Source organism: Bidens hawaiensis, unplaced genomic scaffold, assembly GCF_021521415.1.
Source record: "Bidens hawaiensis isolate Kalapana, Puna unplaced genomic scaffold, B.hawaiensis_p1.1 tig00002438_1, whole genome shotgun sequence".
Taxonomy (NCBI): Eukaryota; Viridiplantae; Streptophyta; class Magnoliopsida; order Asterales; family Asteraceae; genus Bidens; species Bidens hawaiensis.
In genome coordinates, this window is record NW_027491134.1 from 2,427,674 (window position 1) to 2,434,984 (window position 7,311).

The 7,311-nt window shown below is 33.2% G+C and overlaps 1 pseudogene; it reads left to right on the top strand.

Moving 5' to 3' along the window:
• The first annotated feature begins 635 nt into the window (after nucleotides 1–635).
• Nucleotides 636–2,791, top strand: LOC143619415 (transmembrane emp24 domain-containing protein p24delta4-like; annotated as a pseudogene).
• Nucleotides 2,792–7,311: the final 4,520 nt, after the last annotated feature.

Consider the following 7,311-nt stretch of genomic DNA (forward strand, 5'->3'; position numbering starts at 1 on the left):
CTATGGAGTCTGTCTTTTGTGAAGAAAAGTTAAGAAAGAAATATGGTCCGCTCCCTCAATATTTTCAAAAATTTGGCATTGTCTATCAACGTTATTCCCATATTAATTTGGTCAGCTCCCCCTATAGTTTTAAGAGTTTGGCATGCTTCTTCATAATAAAAATCTTCTCTCAATGTGTCTTGTCAATCCAAATTTTTTAAAAATAATCAAGAATTTTAGACTATTTTGAAATTCTTTTTCTAAAATGGGTTATTTTGAAAATTTTCGCAATTAATATTGACTCATTCCGTCCACGAGAAATGTTCACTACAAAATACTGTATTTTGTGTAACGTATATGTACTACAATAAAGAGCATCTCAATTTATTAAATATTAAATTATTTCTCTCACATCGCATTAACTTGATCTTAATAATAATATTATATTTCCTCATATTACTTTTTTTAATTATATAACATGATAAACTAACCTTATATTCATATTCCCCCAATTTCGCCCATGCAGCCGCAGCCACGCTTCTAGATTTCCGACATCAAAACCCTAAACGTTCGGAACTATCAATAACGGTTTTTGTACACACTCGTCGATCGATCGATCCATACATTTCAGCACAAGTCAATCATATAGATTGAAGATGGCTAGATTACTGTTATTCACGTTGATGTTACTTCTGGTGCAACATGGTGAATCGGTATGGTTAACTTTACCGAAATCGGGAAGCAAGTGCGTGTTGGAGGAAACTCACAACAACGTCATTGTTCTCGCCGATTACGTCGTTGTAATCTCCGAAAGTTATCGTCTTCCCAATTCAACCATCTCCGTCACGGTAATAATATGATTATATTATTATTAATGCGTATGAGGTTTTAGGTGATGAAATGTTTAGATCTGTTTAATTTATACTTTCAGTTGGGAAGTTAGGGTTAGAGCAAATTTAGGGATTATTATAGGTTTAATAATTGGATATAGGGCTCTAAACTAACCAAACTTTCAACCAAGTTCAGCGGGGAGTTCGTAAACGATCGAACATTAACAGAGGTTATGTTCGTTTGTTTATGTTTGTGAACTTTGGGTAATATGTTTCTTTGTGTTCATTCATTTAAAGGCTTTTATATGTAATATTTTTTTATTTTATTGGTTTTAGTTTTTACAAACTTAAAACCTTAGGTATACTATACGTGTCTGCCAACGTCCCTCATTAGACCGATTTAACTTGAGTTTGTGTTAAAGCGTAACAAACTTCATAGTTTTTGTGTTAATTATGTTTATGATAATTGTGCCAACGGATAATTATTGTAAGTACTGATTTTTTTATTTGTGGATTCTTCATAATATTTATGACGAAAAATACATATTCTACTTTTAAAAAAAGCAAAATGTTTTGTGGTTAAAGTTGAAAGCATAAAAGAGGTTTGAGGATAAAGTTAAAAGGGAAAAGTATTGATGTTGTAAAGTTGAAAGTAGAAAAGTGTTAGGTTAAAAATGAAAAAGTTTCTTCTGGTTTATTTGTAAAAGTTAAAATTTTTTGTGACCAACATGTAAAAGCATAAAAGATTGGTGGCCAAAGCTGAAATAACAAAAGTTTCGCTTCTTTTGAAGGCATGTTAAATCATGTGATGCTGATGGTATTTAGACTTTATTTTGGGCATTGTTTAGTAATTGTTTATTTGTGTTCGTTTATGTTTGTTTAAAATATAGACGAACGATTGTGAACGAACACAAAGAACAAAATCCTTCCGTTTGACTGTTTGTGTTTGTTTATTTGTTAGTTAGGTCAAGTCACACAAATTAACATAGACAAGCCTCCATTCGTGCTCGTTTGATTCATTTAAAGGACTAGAAAATGAAGTCTAATTAATCATGGATTTTGTTACTTTTGCAGGTTACATCACCTTATGGGAACGTTATTCACCATAATGAAAATGTAACACATGGTAAACTCGCGTTCACATCAACTGAGTCTGGGTTGTATCGTATATGTTTCTCAAATGACCACTCTGATGAAGATGGTAAATTAGTTGTTACTATTGACTGGAAAATAGGAGTTGCAGCAAAGGATTGGGAGTCAGTTGCTAGAAAAGAAAAAATTAGGTCAGCATTAACTTTTGATTACAATTAATTAAAGTTTTACATAAGGTTCTTAATTTATATTAAAAGTCACCAAAAGGCTTATTCTGTATACATTTTATAACACTCATGTGTCAAGTTAAACACTGAAATTTTGATTGAATTTCTCCACAGGGTGTTGAACTTGAGTTGAGAAAGCTTAAAGAAGTTGTAGAGAGCATTCAGAATAATTTTTTTGATCTCATGCACAGGTGATTAGTGCAACCGTGTCAATCTGTAGAGTTGTCAATAATCCGATATGGGTGGGTTGGTTAGTATGTCAAACGGGTTGACAAAAACGAGTCATCCTTATTCGTCCAATTGTCAAATGGATTTGTTATTTCAGAATACGTTAGTAATTAAAAAATCTTTGATTAAAGCTTTCTAATAATGCAAAATGGGACAGATGACTTTCAAAAAGTTTGACATATTTACTTTATTTTTGTTAATTGCATTTTGGTTTTACATGTATGTGTATACGCGTATCTTAATGATAAGTTCATAATTTGTGTTGTTTATATGGTTGGTTATGCAGAGAGGCAAAGATGAGGGATGTGAGTGAGACGACCAAGTCTCGGGTGGCACGGTACAGTTTTTATCTCATCGTTGGGTATTTGCATTTTGGCATCAACTGCACAACTATGGTACCTGACTCGTTTCTTCCAAAGGAAGAAACTGATCTAGCTAGAATTTCAACCCCCTTCCCTTGTGATAATGTTGTGAGACCAAGACTTAAATCATAAAATTATTGTTCTCGCTACTTTTTCTTGATTATGATGCAAGGAGAATTTTGCAAATGTGTTTATCTCGGTAACTCAAATTAAACAATAGATCAAAACAGGCTGTTCTTATTGTACTCGATCTTAGCACCACATGTTACGACTGTTTGTCTTGCCTTCACCAATACCTCCACCCTCGCCAACACTATCGCGACCATCTCCACTGCCTTGGTGTAAACATGCGTACATTAGGAGTGATGCGATGATGGAAACATATCATTGTAGCTGATGCGATGTGATTTATGATGCGGTCAGATTCGTGTTTGGTAGATTTAAGATTCTCATACTGTATTCGCTTTTCTGATAACTTATTCATAGACATGGCACACCACTTGTTTAATGTGGAGGAGAGAGGGCGTTCAAGTCCCGAAATGCTAGTAATGTTAGAACAAGATAAGTCGATAGTAGGATACCTCTAAACACTTTTATTATAACTAGCTCAGAAAGTTGAATATGGTGTTATACCATATCTCGATATATACAGCTAGCTAACCTAAACTTGTTAGACTCCGATGAGAATTTTAACTAACTACATAGATATAAACAGCTTGTTATTATATATATTAACTGTCTTTATCCTACACTACAAGTTTTGGCTTTCCATACTTGTAGCCCAAGTTCGGAGATTAGCCAACGGGTGTCGTCCAAGGAGGGAGAAGTCGGCTATCATGTCAACATTGAAGGCAGTCAGTGCATGGTCCATATGGCCCCGACGCCTTGGGGATGATCTTAAATGTAATCGTAATAAACCAACGATCACCCGAAATAATATGGGCAAACACCTTAAAAGATGCAAGATAAATACCTCTCAAGTCATGTTTTAGCTCGTTATGGGCTAACACCTTAAAATATGCAAGAGAAAACAAATGCAAATATAAGGTAATTAACCAAATGCTACATGTGGGATTTGCAAAACACAAAAAGACTTCATGTATATTAGTTGTTTAACGGGTGGAAATACTGAATTCAATATTTAATTGTTCCGTGTTTGCTTGACTTATACCGTGTAATACGCGGGTTTCTAAAGCTAGTAAGCATAATAAACTAAGAAAATATACTAATGAGAAAATAAGTACTATTTAGTGAGACGTTAAACCATTAAAATCTTAAAAGTACTATCTAGTTTACTTTTAAAGGTTGAAACGTCTTCTAAAATGTTGTAAAAATTAGATTTTAATGTTGTATTTTAATTATAGATACAGCGGTTGAATGAGGAAATAATGCAACTACGACAAGAGAAAGAAACGGAAACACTAGAGAAGGAAAAAGAAAGAGCGGAGAAACTTTCAATGATGGAGCAAATCAAGAAAAATAGGGTTGCAAATGCCAAAATGCAAGAGAAAAACAACGAAATGCAAAAGCAAATTCAATTCCTTTTGAAGAGCATAACAAAAAATATCTCTAATTAGTTAAATTTGGTTCATTTGTTAGTGCAACTTTTGTCGTATTTGTTTTTAATGTTTGTTTGTTTTACGAATCGTATCAATCTTGTTAACTTTGCAACTATTTGATTATGGTATTGAAATTTATAAATAGTGCAAAACTGGGAAAAAAAAGATTCTTTGAATTCTACATATTTATTTTTGATCGAAACTATAGTTAAAAGGCATGTCGCAAATTATACCAAAGCTCGGTTGCAAAGTCAGTCGCAAAATCATGTGTAAATAGATTGTCACAATTTCGGTCGCTAAACGTATCAGTCGCAGAGAGGTTCAATTTCGGTCGCTAACCATTTGGTCGTCAAATCAGTCATAAAAGTTTCCGGTTGCAAAATTTAGTCGCAAAATTTTCGGTCACAAAATTGGTCGTAAATAGGTTCGGTCGTAAAATTTTCGGTCGCAAAAACAGTTGGGAAATATTGCGGTCGCAAAACCGGTTGGAAAATATTGCGGTCACAATCTCGGTTGCTAAACATTCGGTCACAACATCGGTCACAAAAACGACTCGGTCGCAAATTCGGTCGTTAAATTTGCAACCACAAATTTCGTCGCAAAATCGGTCGCAACAATATTTTTGGTCGCAAAATAATTCCCGACCAAAGTTTAACCGATCGCTTAAACCGGTCGCAAAAGAGCATTCGCAACCGATTTTCGACCGAAATGACGGTTGCAAATGCCCAGTTTTCTAGTAGTGACCATCAGTCGCATGTCATTCGATCAGAAGAGCAGCTACCCAAAAATAATTTTAGTAGTGTTATCATACTTTTAATCAAAATACTAGTGTTTGTAGCAAACTAGAAAAAGGAGTGAATAGGTGTCTTAGATTTATTTTATTTTATTTTTGATTTTTGATAGAACTCTTGAGATGCTAAAATTCTAAAAACTAAACAGTTAAGAGCAGTGATGAATCTTGAACAAATATTCTGTATGGGCTGAAAGATCTTGAATAAATAATCCGGACGAATCTAGTGATGAAACCAGAACATTTTAATCGGTATTCACAATATAAATATTTTTACATCGTAACTGCAACTCTAAAACACATATAGTACTTAGCTAATAATCTTAATATATTTATAAATAGATTTACCGTAATATTTCATGATATCCAACTAATATGTCTCTAAATAACAAAGCTATTAATGGTTTAACAAAAGCTATTCATGGTTTATATATTTTGTTAAAACGCAAAGAAAAGAAAACAATTCAGAAAATTGATAGGAAAACTTTGGGAGAAATCAAATCAAATCAAATAATACTAATAAAGACTACGTAAAAAAAATAATCTAATCTACTTATTATATTAAATCAACATCTTTTTTGGACACATGTCTCATTACTATTGGTTCAGTTGACTCTTTTTTAAGACAGAATTGCAAATTTTGTCCTTTAAACATTGCGGATTTACGGATCACGTCATTTAAAAAGTTTACTTTCAGACGGTGTCCTTTACATGACATGTTTACTTGATTTTCGTCCTTTTAACTAACTGTCATCCATTTTCTCAGTTAAGTAGATGCATGTGCCAAACTTATGATGGGCATAATTGCAATTTCCAATCTACTCTTATCTTTGAAAAATGAAAAGAAAAATACTAACAAATTTTGTTATTAATTTAAAACAAAATATGTCTGCACAACCTCTCTCTTCTTTCTCTATCTCTAAAGTCTCTACACAGCCACCATCACCACCGGAGCACCACGAAAATACCCAATTATAAAATCCCATAACCGGATCTGTATTTATCCCCCTTTTTCCCAAATCCTATTTAATCAGGTATCCCCTCGACATAAGGGTGTTGATATGAACTAGTGGAGAAACAAAACATAAATAAAACTATCATTGCCATGTCCTTACCTATCAAAAATGTATAAACCAATGGATCTTAGGGTTATTGTGAAGGATGAAGGTTAGGACATGACAATTAGGGTGCTTAATGGAGACCATCTTCTTCAGTTAGTTAGAAAAACGAAGTTGCCGGCCGGAGATTGTGAAGCGATGAACTGCAGATAATAGGGGTGCCTCCATCGTAGTTCGATTAGGCCTGATTAGGGGATTTCCACCATTGTCTTCTTCAGTCCAGCTTCTGTAACATGAGGGCACGACCCAACATCGCTCAATAGATATTAGGGTCATTGTGAAGGATGAAGGTCCGATTACGAGGAGGTTGAGGTATGCATTTTTAGCAAAGGGTAAGCTGACGGTCTCCAACGATTCTAGCGGCAGCTGCTAGGGTTTCGCTGTGATTTCAGAGGCGGTGATTGGTAGCATCAAGGTCCAAAACGCCTTTCCGTCAAAGCTCTAGAGACGTCGCCGTAGTGGTGGTGGTTAAACATGGGAGATGAGAAGATCTGATGAATTATTAGATGCTAATGTATTTTATTTTCTTTCTTTTGGGTAAATATGTACTTACAATTTTGCCCTCAAAGTTTAGCATATGTTAAAACTTAACTGAGAAAGTGGGCAGTTAGTTAAAAAGACGAAAATCAAATAAACATGCCATATAAAGGACATCGCCTGAAAGTAAACTTTTTAAAGGACCTGATTCGTAAATTAGCAATGTATAAAGAACAAAATTTGTAATTCTGTCCTTTTCTAAAAATAACTTGTAATCTTATAATTTCTTAGTATTTTAATAATTCTAAAATAAATTAAAAAAAAAAACTCTCTTAAAAAACATGGTTACTTTAAAAATAGTTTGATTTTTCTTTTTAAGAGTAGTAAATATTTGTTAACGGGTATTTTCCAAAATGGTGATATTCAATAGAATATTTATGCATAATCAATGTTCAACCTAAATTAAAGCATAATAATGAAATTACATCTACATCTAAATCTATATATCTATATATACTATTAAAACAATATGGTTTGCTTGTTTTCTATTGGTCCATTTGATTAACTTTTATATATACAATAAATTCTTAGAATTTGTTGATAATGAAATAATTCAAAAATAAATTACATTCAACATAACATAATTGAA